At 35.0% G+C, this 14561-nt stretch overlaps 1 protein-coding gene across 1 annotated transcript in view; it reads left to right on the top strand.

Moving 5' to 3' along the window:
• The window catches only part of LOC306858136 (ras-related protein Rab-26-like), a 77298-nt gene that overhangs the window by 50102 nt on the left and 12635 nt on the right, over positions 1-14561 (top strand). The gene's annotated exons all lie outside the window — the stretch shown is intronic.

Below are 14561 nucleotides of genomic sequence, written 5' to 3'. Positions count from 1 at the left end.
CCTTCCTTGAAGCAGGTGGTCCGTAAGATTGCATGCTGCAGTCACATTACGCTCACTTGGTATTCATCACTCCCTCCGACTCTTCCTCATCTGGCTCCTCGTTCTTGCTCTGGGCTCCTGTCTCTCGTCCTGTGAATGTCTCTGTCGTTTTTTTCCACAGAGTGTCAACAGCTTTGAAATATTGCCCAAGTGATTGTGGTTCACGAGACTGGCACTTCAGACATAAACTGAAGAAGCATGATAACAGTTTTACATTTACATTTATTAATTTAGCTGACGCTTTTATCCAAAGCGACTTACAATTGCTATATATGTCAGAGGTCGCACGCCTCTGGAGCAACTAGGGGTTAAGTGTCTTTGCTCAGGGACACATTGGTGTCTCACAGTGGATTCGAACCCAGGTCTCTCACACCAAAGGCATGTGTCTTATCCACTGCGCCATCACCACCCCACTGGTCAAGCAAGCAAGTTTTCACTCCGAAACTCAACAGCACCTCTGGCTGAATTCACTGCGCTGTTACGCACTATTGAGATTCTGTCTAGACTGGCAGGAGCGCTGATTTATTAATCACACAAGAGCATATGTACTTTTTTCAAGTGTGAAGACATGGATGCATTCCAATATAAATGCATATAGTTTAGACTCAGAGTTTTGAATAAACTCCATCTCAAGCCAGTGCAAATATTTAATTAATTAATTAATTTGTTTGTTTGCTTATTAAATTGAATTATAATTTAGATGAATTTATAATTCTTTATTTCAATTAAATAAGTCATAATTGATTTGTTTATTTCAATTGTATTAAAATGCATACTATATTTATTATACTTTAAATCTAAATTGTAATAATTTTTTCTATTAAAATTGTATTCAATTAATTAATTTCAATTTTACTCAAATTCATAATTTATTTATTTAAAAATAATTCTAATTCATAATTAATTTGTTTGTTTATTTAGTTTAATTTAATTCAAATGTATTTATTTATTTGAATTAATTCAAATTCAGCTTTTATTCAAATGTACTATTTATTTATTTCAGTTTAATTTACAATTAATTATTATCTATTTACAAACCCGATTCCAAAAAAGTTGGGACACTGTACAAATTACGAATAAAAAAGGAATGCAATAATTTACAAATCTCATAAACTTATATTTCATTCACAATAGAATATAGATAACATATCAAATGTTGAAAGTGAGACATTTTGAAATGTCATGCCAAATATTGGCTCATTTTGGATTTCATGAGAGCTACACATTCCAAAAAAGTTGGGACAGGTAGCAATAAGAGGCCGGAAAAGTTAAATGTACATATAAGGAACAGCTGGAGGACCAATTTGCAATTTATTAGGTCAATTGGCAACATGATTGGGTATAAAAAGAGCCTCTCAGAGTGGCAGTGTCTCTCAGAAGTCAAGATGGCAAGAGGATCACCAATTCCCCCAATGCTGCGGCGAAAAATAGTGGAGCAATATCAGAAAGGAGTTTCTCAGAGAAAAATTGCAAAGAGTTTGAAGTTATCATCATCTACAGTGCATAATATCATCCAAAGATTCAGAGAATCTGGAACAATCTCTGTGCGTAAGGGTCAAGGCCGGAAAACCATACTGGATGCCCGTGATCTTCAGGCCCTTAGACGGCACTGCATCACATACAGGAATGCTACTGTAATGGAAATCACCGCATGGGCTCAGGAATACTTCCAGAAAACATTGTCGGTGAACACAATCCACCGTGCCATTCGCCGTTGCCGGCTAAAACTCTATAGGTCAAAAAAGAAGCCATATCTAAACATGATCCAGAAGCGCAGGCGTTTTCTCTGGGCCAAGGCTTATTTCAAATGGACTGTGGCAAAGTGGAAAACTGTTCTGTGGTCAGACGAATCAAAATTTGAAGTTCTTTTTGGAAAATTGGGACGCCATGTCATCCGGACTAAAGAGGACAAGGACAACCCAAGTTGTTATCAGCGCTCAGTTCAGAAGCCTGCATCTCTGATGGTATGGGGTTGCATGAGTGCGTGTGGCATGGGCAGCTTACACATCTGGAAAGGCACCATCAATGCTGAAAGGTATATCCAAGTTCTAGAACAACATATGCTCCCATCCAGACGTTGTCTCTTTCAGGGAAGACCTTGCATTTTCCAACATGACAATGCCAGACCACATACTGCATCAATTACAACATCATGGCTGCGTAGAAGGAGGATCCGGGTACTGAAATGGCCAGCCTGCAGTCCAGATCTTTCACCCATAGAAAACATTTGGCGCATCATAAAGAGGAAGATATGACAAAGAAGACCTAAGACAGTTGAGCAACTAGAAGCCTGTATTAGACAAGAATGGGACAACATTCCTATTCCTAAACTTGAGCAACTTGTCTCCTCAGTCCCCAGACGTTTACAGACTGTTTTAAAAAGAAGAGGGGATGCCACACAGTGGTAAACATGGCCTTGTCCCAACTTTTTTGAGATGTGTTGATGCCATGAAATTTAAAATAAACTTATTTTTACCTTAAAATGATACATTTTCTCAGTTTAAACATTTTATATGTCATCTATGTTGTATTCTGAATAAAATATTGAAATTTGAAACTTCCACATCATTGCATTCTGTTTTTATTCACAATTTGTACAGTGTCCCAACTTTTTTGGAATTGGGTTTGTATTATGTATTTATTTTGATTTAATTAAAGTTAATAAATTAATGGACTCATTTAATTATTTATTTATTTAATTTGTCTTTGTGTGGCATTTGGTAAAAAAATTAATGTAAATAATTTGGAGAATGCCATGCCATTTGACAGGTTGCTTGGCAGCTATTAACAATGATTTCTGAATCTTTTTTATTATTATTATTTTTATTTTTTTACTTTTTTTCATTAGGCATATAATCACTGAGATCGTTTAATTGCACTGCATTTTAGTAATTATGTTGTACCGTTTAAGTGCTTCTGTGTTGTTATCCAGCTCATTGGTCAACTCTTGTTGTGATTAATGGTGCTACATACAGTACAGTGCCTTGCGAAACTATTCACACCCCAAGGCATTAATAAATTTGCAAAGTTGTCACAAATCAGTTTTTTGCTCTGTCATTATGGTGTATGGAGTGTAAATTGATGTGGGGAAAAAAGTAATTTAAAGCAGTTTAACATAAGGCTGCAACATGAAAAAACGTGAAATAAATAAAGGGGGTATGAATAGTTTCGCAAGGCATTGACATTGACATTGCCATTGACATTGAATAATAATAAATGTAAATATTTCTTGAACATTGGTGTATTTCATCATTGCAGTTGCCACAATTTTATAAGAGCACAGGATTTGTGCAGTTTTTAATGACACTCTTTTACCATGGTAACGCACAGCTTCGCTTCTTGCTTATTAACTTGTATCGTAATCTCCCTGCAAAATGCATATTTATTCATGGCGAGTCGAGTTGGTCATTGAGTTTGTCCTGCCTTATAAGGGCATAAACAGCAGAACATAAGAGCACTAATTTACCTCCGATTATTGCCTGGCTTTAATGCTGCATTTCCCGAACACTGTTTTTCTTTGTCTGTTCAAACAGCAGCTCAAATATTAGTCTGTTTTTAGCACTTTATATTTAATGGAACATAGTGGCATTTCCTCTCGCCCTCCTCCCACTTCACACAATGTGATCTTCCTCTCATATCACAAGCTCTTTTTCCTCTTCAGGTTTGTTTTCTGTCTCTCACACACACTCAGGTCTTGTAGTGTCCACCGACGGTTCCTCCAGCTAGTGATCTGAGCTGAGAAATAGCCGCTTTTACTCTATTTGCTCTCTCTGAGTCCACCAGCGGAGACTGAGCTCTGCATGTCACTCAATCCCTGATTGGATTTTTGCCCTCGCTACCGTATGATTGAAACCTTCAGCTCTCTGCGTTTCTCTGTTAAAGTTTCCCGCTGCGCCGTTCGCTGGCTGACTTTGTTTCTGCGGTGACTGTGATCCGGTTATTATCGGGGTGTTTGTGTGTGATTAATTGTGTGGGTGCAATCTAAGCTGGTATTGTTTTGATCAATCTTCTCCTGAACTGTAGCGAAGCACAACCTGAATGCACAATCACTGACAATGTCTTTGATTAAAGCATGCATTCATGATTGTTTGGTGGAGCTATTTTATATAATTATTAGCTACAGGTCAAGCGAATCTCTCAAGTGAATCAGAGAAAAAGCCTATACAGTGGCAATATGCTATGATTTATTCATTTGAGGTAAAAATTGTATCATTTTATCAGTCTTTACAATTCATGATGTGTACTAATGACTAAATATAAAACTGTTATACAGAGTAATATAATTCAAAATTCAGCCTGAATTAATATTTTAGTTAAGAAATAACTAAGTAATTAATCATTATATGTAACATTTATTGATACATATATATGCATACACATACATTAGGGGTGTAACGATATGCGTATTCGTATTGAACCGTTCGGTACGAGGCTTTCGGTTCGGTACGCATTACAAACCATTATATTGAAATATAATGTTCTCATTACCACTGCACTCAACAAGGAAGCCCACACGACGTAACAGGCATCGTGCTGTCTGCCCTGCGATAACCTCTCCTGCTGGGGTGCGTCGAAAGATGATGATCTTGTATCGATGATAGCAGAGATATTGTCAAAAATATAAATAATTGGCAATATTAAGAGTATTTTGATCTTGTATCGATGTGTCATTAATTTAAGCTATTATTTCTGCTTTTAGGGAATCGAGTCTTAAAGACTCGGCTTGATTTGATTGAATTGATATTAATCAGTATATCTTAACAATTTTGTTTATCTTCGCGGCCAACGATAAAAACAACAAAATAGTAATTGATCAACTTTGAGCAAGGTAAACGAGATCTTTGGCAGATGTTTAGACTTGAAAATTACACAACACGACAAGGATTCTTTATAAATGAAACACAAGTTTATTTGCTAACTGTTACTCTGATACATAACTAAGCTAAATAAAAACACACACACATACAAACGTTCAGGAAATGAGTTATTGCGATTTGAAGAAAGTTTAAGTCTAGCACTCTTTTGTTATTTCATCAATTCAACTGGAGGAAGATCACAAGCAGAGATTTGGCTGTCTTTGACAGATCAATTCACCAGTTTCCACAAAACTTAATCTAATCTTTGATCTTCATGTGGGGAATATTTCTGTAAGTTCTGTTAAAAATGTCATCTTACGAACAGTGTATATAATATGCACCTGTCATTAATTTCAACGTTCTGCATTTAAAATAAGCTTTAACACGATACTAAACACTGGTTATCTATTCAAAGGAAAGTTATAAGGCAAAGATTAAAATTCATCGATTACATAAAACACCAAGCATATATATAAGACATCACACATGTTATTTGTTGATACACTTGCTCTAATAGCAACGGAAATAAATGCTTTATGCAAGTTTGAATTTCTTTGTCCATTGTAAGAAAAGTTGAAGACCAAGATGAACACGCAGGAATCATGAGACGGTCATGTTACAGATCTTGTGGTTTTGTTTCGCTGTTTGTTGCCATTGTGGCTGTTAGAACAAACACTTAGAGCAGCTCAGGTATAGCGTTTATCACAAGTGATTAGGACACAGATTGACACTTGTCCTTCATACTTGTCCTGTGTTGTACTGTGGATGTGGATGCTGGAAACAGCAGAAAGATTGATTTTGGATCTGTACTTCTGAGATCTGAGATTTGTGTTTGAGCACAAAACTCTCCTCAAGTGAAAATGCAGAAATAGTCATCTGAGGACACAAAGTTTCTGCTGTCTTGACCCTCAGTGACAAGCGTTCACTTAAGAGAGTCTTTGGTGTTCTTCTAAAGAGGCCATGAAGAGTGATTCTCCTGTCTGCAGAGACACCCACAGCAATGCATCAGTGCTCTTCTAAGGCTCAAACCACCTAATTGACCAGCTTCACCCTCCTTCATGGCCAGTGGATGTTTGGCACAATGCCACTTCTGCTTCACGGTTTTCGTGTAATTGCACAAAGTAACTTTCAATGCGGGCCAGTAATTATTAATATATTTCAATATTTTTTGCATATGTAAAATATGCACATCCTTGGGTCACATAGGCTTATTCAGTCTGAATTTTCAGGGTTACAGTCTAGATTTGCATTTGTTAAAGCAAACACCAGTACTTGAAAAGCAAATTGATATGAAAAAGGCTTGATGCACTTGTGTTCACTTTGCTAGCATTTTCAAAGGAAACTTTGAATGCATTTACTAAACGCAAACAGGTTTTTCAGTAGAAGAAAAAGCATATGGCATATAATTAAGTAGATGCATGTGAACTGGAACAGACCTTTAGTGTTAGAAGTTTAAAACAAGCCCCAAGAACCGCAAAGTCTGAGGGACATAATATAATGCTGCATTGCAAACACTGTAAAAAAACAAGTACAAGGGTTGTTTGGATGACAAATGGATCTGGTTAGAAGCATTACCACCAGAAGAAGCCTTTTTCAGGAAACAATGGCTCTTTGTGGAGCTTTAGAGGATGGGTAATGAAGAACATTCTGTGGTCAGACACTTGTGTGATGGTTCAAACTCTATGTAGTTTCATGTGGTATAGATACTCTTAGAAATGGAGGTTCTTTACTGGCATTGATCCTTCCATCAAGTACCTTTAAAGAAAGAATGGGAGTTTGCTGAAAATGTCCACACCCTCAGGCCATCCAAGATGTAGATGAGTTTGTTTTTTCATCAGATTTGGAGAAATGTAGCATTGCATCACTTGCTTACCAATGGATGCTTTGCAGTGAATGGGTGCCGTCAGAATGAGACTCCAAACAGCTGATAAAAGCATCACAGTAATCCACAAGTATTCACTCCAGTCCATCAGTTAACATCTTGAGAAGACAAAAGCATTGTGTTTGTAAGAAACAAATCCACTGAAAGGTTCTTTGGGAAACAAAAAAATGGCTCTTCTATAGCATTTCTGCAAAAAACCCTTTGAAATTTTTATAATAGTATAGTATGCAGTAGGAATTACTAGACAACACCTTTCAGCAATTTTCACTCCATCCAGGAGTCATCCGGAAGGATAAGAGCCTGACTCTTTGAGGATGAAGTATGTCTGCATTATGTTCATTATTTCCAACCATTACTGAAGCTGACAGTCCCTTTGAAGACACACTTACACTCTCGCACACCCTCGAGCCAAAGATCACATGCTAAATCTTTTAATTTCCTCTATGGATACATTTTCAATGGGCTGAAATGAAAGATGGCACACAATTCCCACGATATCAAACAGTATTTTAACGTGTTTCATCCTGAGCAGAGTGCCGGGGTCTTAGACGAGCCGCTGTATTTCTTACAGTCACTGCAGACGTCTGTGAAGGGCAGATTTCAGTGAGTGTGCTCTGACCCTTTTAGCAAGAGGTCGAAGGAAACCTAATGCTTCGCCTGAGAGATTTTAAACACTGCCATCATCACTGCAATGATGCTTTTTGAGGTTTTCTGCACTCTTGCAAACTTTCAGGTTTATTTTCAGTGATAAAATGAAAAAATACTGTGTCTATACTTTTAAAATTAATTTAATGTTTCCAGTTATGGAAAGACATTACCAGACTATATTGCTTCTCATCCACAGCCATTGCATATGAAAACCCTGAGGGGGAGGTATATGATATAAAGCGTGCAAATGGTGATGGTAATGTTAGTCGTTTTTGTAATATTTGGAAGATCCCATTACTTTGTCGATTATTTGAACTCTTTTGCACATTCATGCTCATGCATAACAAGCAGATCAATGTTACCTGAAAATACCTGAAAGCAGTTCAGGCCGAGCTCAATGTTGGCGTCTTGGTTAGTCAATGCATTTTTCATGAGGGGCTTAAGGAGAAACCACAGAGAACCAAATCAATAGAGACAGTTGCTGTGTTTCATTCTTCAGGGGAGGTTTTGCTCCCTCATTCAATATTAACCCAGTAAAGCCTGACATATAAAATAATAGTCAGAAAAACTGAAAATGGAACAGTTTATTAAGCCTCTCTATTAATCCTCCTGATATTTATATGGCCAAAAAGTTTGTAATGTAAATCAATGGGATCTTTATAAAAAAAAATAGCAGATATTTACATAAAATTATATAAATATCAGTCGTTGCTCTGTATCTCCAATAATATGTATCAGTAAGATGAGATGTAAATGATCCAAACATATAATGCAATGCAATCCAATGATGATTGAGAGATGAAGAAATAAACGCTCCTCAGAAGATGTGAGATGTTTTGGAGGTCTTGTGAAGATCATTCCTCCGCTGCGGAACACTGAGAGTAAAGCTTCTGGAAACAAACGCTCCTCAAAAGATCCTGATGATCAGATTTGAGATGCACCAATTTTTCTAAAACAAATGAATTATGGAGAATCAAGTAAAGCTGAGCTGCTTCAGTCCAGTAAGTGCTCATCTGGAAATATGATTTGAGTTATTCTTACGTTTACTTGACAAAATCAGTAAAGATTTGACAACAAAAAGACTCGTGAAACACCAGATGAAGGAGGACTTTTGTACAATTACACTGACTAAAAGACCCTTCACTTGATTTAAAAAACTTTCAATCAGAGACAGAAGGCATGGAGTAGATTGTGTGCAGCAGGTTTAACAGCAAAGTTTTGATCGTGTTGATCATTTAGAGGCTTTGTGTCTGAAACCAAAACCAGTGTTGTGCAAATACGTCCAATCACAGTGATTCATGCCGGAGAGTTCTTCTGTTTCTCACTCACCGGGGAAAACTGCTTGATTTGCATCTGTTTTATGTTTTATATATAGTTGTTATGGCCCACTCATTCCCAACTGCAACGTACTTAGAATACATATAAAAGGTTTTAAAAGCCTAGAGGATAAAAAGCAACAAATGTCTTATTAACCAGAATTGTAGATTCACTAGAGAGAACAAAGAAACCAATAAAAGAGTCTGTTTTATATTGTACACCTCCAGTTTGAAGATTTTATTTTTTTATTATATTTAATTTTTAGCTGTCAGCAGGATGCTAAACCATCCATTTCACCGTTTCTGGGTTTGTGACATTACAGGACAGCAGAAATCCAGCAGCAGATGTTGATCACTCTTGAAATGATATACAGGTAGATTGAGTTTTCTCCCGTTTCATTCCTGTGACCAGTATCAGCACTTCTCAGCAGTACAAACATCAAGAGGTGCAGGGCTTTGGGACTCTGGAGGAAAGAGACACACCTTTTGAAGTGTTTGGCCAACTGAAGAACACACATCCTTTGACCGACACACAGCAGAGCTGAAATAATCAAATATTTATAAAACCGCACTGTCACATTGAAATGCACAAGTATTCGGACAGGTTTTTACTCTAAGATGAACTTGTGTAAAAAGATGTAGTGTATCAATATGGAGGATTTTTTAGCATTGATTTCTCACAGGTGTTTTGAATTATGCATTGCATTGTGTTTAAGGGTTTGAGGAAATGTCTGTAAACTAAACAGAAAAGTACTGGTAATCCGTTTTCCTACTATTTGTTTTTTTCTTACAGCATAACTGAATATGCCATTTTTGTTCTGATTTTTTTAAAGATAAAGTTAAAATACTGAAATACTGTAGTACCGTATGCAGAAAGAAGAGAACATTTGGTTACTGTACACTGTTTAAAAAATTACCATGAAACATATGGTATATATATATTTTTTTTGAATATTTTTACATTTTATAGATTAAACTTTACAGTGAAAAAATTCACTTAAAAAAGTTAAAAAAATAAAGCTGATGAAAATAATATGTAGAAGGTGCACGCCACGGTGTCATAACACAAAAATATAAAACACCATCATGACATTTAAATTAATGCAATAAAATGAATTTACATTAATGTTCAAAACTAACACATATTTAAGAAAAACTAAGATAAAACAATATATATTTTTTACATCCAAAAACTGTACATTTAACCTGAAATACCCTATTACATCTACTACAGTTTTCACCATATAGAGTACCCCTGTATAGAGAACTTACAGTTAACCAGTTAATATGTTTTTACCATAGCATTTTTACAAAATTAGTAAGTTTATGATATGACTGATGTAATATTTTGATAAAAAAAATAACAAGGTAAAAAAATTAACCATATGCACAATAGCAAAATGCATTAACAAAAAAGCATGAGTTTTCATTTCATCCTGACTTTAAGCAAATCTTCTTGTATGAGGCATCCGTTAGCTCATCTCAGTGGGCTGATTGACACATTTTCACATTTTTGCTCACAGTAACCACTGAAGTTTCTGAGCCAATCACCTGAATTGTAAATGTCATGTGACTAATCCCTGGAAAATGACGGCATGATGGCAGTACATCACATGAGAAAGCTTTATCCTGAAGATATTTTTGCATGCGATGTGATGCTCCATCCTCAGATGAGCGTTGAGATCAGTCGAACACGAGCCTGAGAGTCATTTGGACCTGCTCTGATTATAATCCGTTTTGAAGGTCATCATTCATCTGTTTCCATTGTGTAATCGTATGCTTGCATGCTCACGTTACTCCTCGATCTTCTCTGTTTACCGCTGGGGGATTCAGAGAGACTCCAGATATAGAAAAGAACAAACAATTCTCTCTGAATGAAACAATCTTTGTTTAGCTGTTATTTAAAACGCTGATCTCAATGGAACTGAGATGAAACTGTCGGTCTGCTGTGTGATCACTCTCTCACACTCACTGTAAAAATTATTTTCTCACTACTTCAAAATCTCACATTTAATTCAATGTGTTATTTGTCATTTAATTCTATTTCTTTGCCATTAATTATACAAATTTTGAACTTTTTTATCACAATATTTCTTATAATATCATGTGATATTGATTTAGCATTAATTATTGTTTGTTAGACCTTGAGAATAAATATAAACAAAACATTTTTGTTTACAGTTAAACTCCACGAGTAGCTATCTTTTATTTTAGGGCCCCATGAAATCATTTTTTTGACATTTTATTTTTTCTGGATTCTGTGATTTATGATTTAGTCTAATTAAAATAATGAATACATTTTAATTGAATGAATCTTTTAAAATGTAATCAACTGAAAATATAATAATTAATTACAACAAAAAAAAATTTTCTTTTATTTTTTGTCAGATAAGTTGCTGCACAACAGAACTGTATAAATTAAAACGTGGATGAAAAATATCTTGGTTTATGATATTCATTAATATTATTATTAATAATTTGAGAATTATATTTTAGTATACAGGAGTAATATATTTCTGTAAAAGTTAGACCGGACTTTTATGGGTTGTTGGAAAGGTCTTTCGGTTTTATTTTCAGTTTCAGTCCGTGTTTGAGGGTCATTTTTACTCAAAGTAAAGCTGGTGAAGTGACTCTGAGAGCAGAAGCTGACTCTGAAGATGAAGTCGATGTGTTCATGTCCTCATATATTGAGACGCCGAGGCTGAAAACACATCACATGAGTTTGAGTTTGTGCATCTGATGAAACAGCTCCATTCATTCCCACAGAGATGCAGAACTCGCAGACTTACAGAGACACACACTGACTGCTGCTGTCGCTGTTAGATTGATCCATATCAAGTGAACTTTCTATCACGATCTCAATATGATATGGTTTATGGTCAGCCGTATTTCAGTGTCAGAGCGGTCAGTCCGGACGATCTGTGTGGGGTTTGTTCTCTCTCTCCGCCTCGGGCTCGATCGCTGATGGCAGCTCAGATGATTTAGCAGTGTTTGTGACACAGAACAAGTATTTCTGCTGGTTGACAGATTAAACAACTACCTGTGATATTTCTCTCTGATCTCCTGACGCCTACGGACTGAATTAAACGCTTGTCATAAAACGTGTGTTCATGTGAGATTGAATGTTTTGTCTGCGCTTTTATTTTATTTTGTCTTGTTTTATTTGTTATTTGAGTTCAGATGAACTCTAGAAAACACTTGGTTACACAATCATAGCGCATAAAATACACAAATGTTAAAACAGTTCATTTTAAATGAGATATAGATATTTTTCTGTCATCTTTTTTATCTTTTTTTTGACTATTAAATGAAGTATCTATAATCACTTCTTCACTTGCAGTGCATTGCAGTAGGATATGGGACTACATGTATTTTGCTGTTAATTCATAAATACATTAATATGTCATCTGTAATATGTCATTAATAAATCAGGTAAAGTTAATTGTGTGACCAGTTTTCTTTGTTATATTGTTAAAACACTTTTATTTTTATATCTGAAGAGTATTTTGCAGAACCTCAAAGATAGATACTGTTGGCAAAATGGACAAATTAAGAGTTTTTTTTTGTTTTTTTGCAGCTTTAAATTTTTCTTTTTTTTTAAATTGAATGATAGATTATATACTCTATGTTTTGTTGTCGTTATATTAATGTTTAAATAGTAATTAAATATTATTTAATATTAATAAGTATTAGTTATAATAGTTGATAATAATTGTGTGTCCATGCCCAACCTCATTTAGGGAAAAATTAAATTAAATTAAATTAAATTAAATTAAATTAAATTAAATTAAATTAAATTAAATTAAATTAAATTTTATTTTATTTTATTTTATTTTATTTTATTTTATTTTATTTTATTTTATTTTATTTTATTTTATTTTATTTAGTAACAACACATAACACAATTCAGAAATCTGGAACATAATTAATTTAAATTTCACACACACACACACACACACACACACACACACACACACTTATATAATTTAATATTAATTTGTTACAAATGTGAGACCAGTTTTCTGACTCTTTGATGTGTATTTTTATTAATAGATTTTCATTTATATATATATATATATATATATAAAGTAAAACTTTAAATGTCTTCTGTATGAAGGTGGATTGCTGTGTCCTGTGGTCTAACACTTCCTCACTGTTTAATTTTGTTTTGAATTTTCTCATAATTTCCATAAACTGCACTGCGCTGGACGTTGCAGTGGCCGCTGAGGTGAAATGCGAGTGCAATCATGCATAGAGTTTGTTCCAGGTCTTTAATGAGCCTGCTGGAGCTCCACTTCTACACTTCTCAATCTGTAAACATAACCACATTTTTCTGGCTCCAAACCCCACGGGCAGGCCAAAATTGTAACATTTGTTGTGCATTTCGTTGTTTGCAATTTAAAAAAGAAAATCAATGCTTCTCTCTGGCTCCTTTATTGCGAAGCAGAGTGGAGTGGCTTGTAAGAGCCGCGGACGCTCACATTAATATGGATAAGAGAACAGCGGCAGGAGCTGTTGGACCTGGCATGGAAACGGCCCATTGGTTTTCTCTCTTCTGTTTCCTCTTGCTGCTCATAATTAACCCCTAATACTGGGTCAATTTGAATGGTGTAATTGGCTGTGGGATATTAACCCTGACGTGACTCATGGTGAGTTTTTATTGGGTTGGGTTGACTGAATTGCAAGATATACACTGCCTTTCGAAAGTATGGGGTCAGTTTAAGAAAGAAGTAACACTTTTATTCATCAATGATGGATTAAATTGATCAAAAGTGACAGTAAAGGCATCTATAATGTTACACAATATTTCTATTTTAAATAAATGAACTTACTATTCATCAAAGAATCCTGAAAAAAAATTATATATCTTAGTTTCCATACAAGTATTCAGCAGCATGACTGTTTTCAGCATTGCTAATAATCAGAAATGTTTCTTGAGCAGTAAATCAGTATATTATAATGATTTCTGAAGATCATGTGACACTGAAGACTGGAGTAATGATGCTGAAAATACAGCTGCGCATCACAGAAATAAATTACAGTTTAACATATATTCACATAGAAAATAGTTTAAATTGTGTTTAAATTGTAGTAATATTTCAAATTGTTTTACTGTATTTTGTATTAAATAAAAGCAGCCTTGGTGAACAGAAGAGACTTCTTTCAAAACCATTAAAAATCTTACCAATGCCAAACTTTTGAACACAGTGCATGAAACAAGCTTTGCCAGAGTAGTTAGTTTCAGATGAATAAATAAATCTGTAATACTGTATATTGTATAGTAGTACTATTAGCAAATAAAATAGCACAGATTATCATTGAAATATCATATGATTATAATGTAGACTTCCATTTGTATGTTGATTCGAGACTGAATTCTTCTCACATACATATATTTTTAATAATTTCTTCACTTCTGATTTCTTCAGAAGTTTTAATTAGTTTTATTCTCCTGGCTCGCTCTTGTCCAGGTTGTAATGGAGAAGTTTAATTTTCTTCAGAGGATGAAACTAACTTTAGCAATCAGTTCAGCTCTCTTAGATGTCACGCAATCAGCCGCGCAATTGTGGCTGAACAACGCGGCTGATTACAGTAGCGCCGGGTCTTTGATAGAGCCATTAAACACAATAACCATTAGACCCACAGCAGCGCTGCTTAATTTCACTGTTTTTCCTCATTCTGTCTCGCCCAAAGGTTATATCATAACAATATATTAGCTTTCAGAGCATATATTGCTATTATATTATATTATCCGAAAACAGGGGATGGGATTGTGTGAGTCTGAAAGGGCAAAGCTACAAAATGAGTTTTATGGTAGTG

The sequence above is a fragment of the Barbus barbus genome (genome assembly GCF_936440315.1).
Source record: "Barbus barbus genome assembly, chromosome: 38".
NCBI lineage: Eukaryota > Metazoa > Chordata > Actinopteri > Cypriniformes > Cyprinidae > Barbus > Barbus barbus.
Note: the sequence above shows the minus strand (reverse complement) of the source record. Positions and strands in the feature narration are given on the sequence as shown.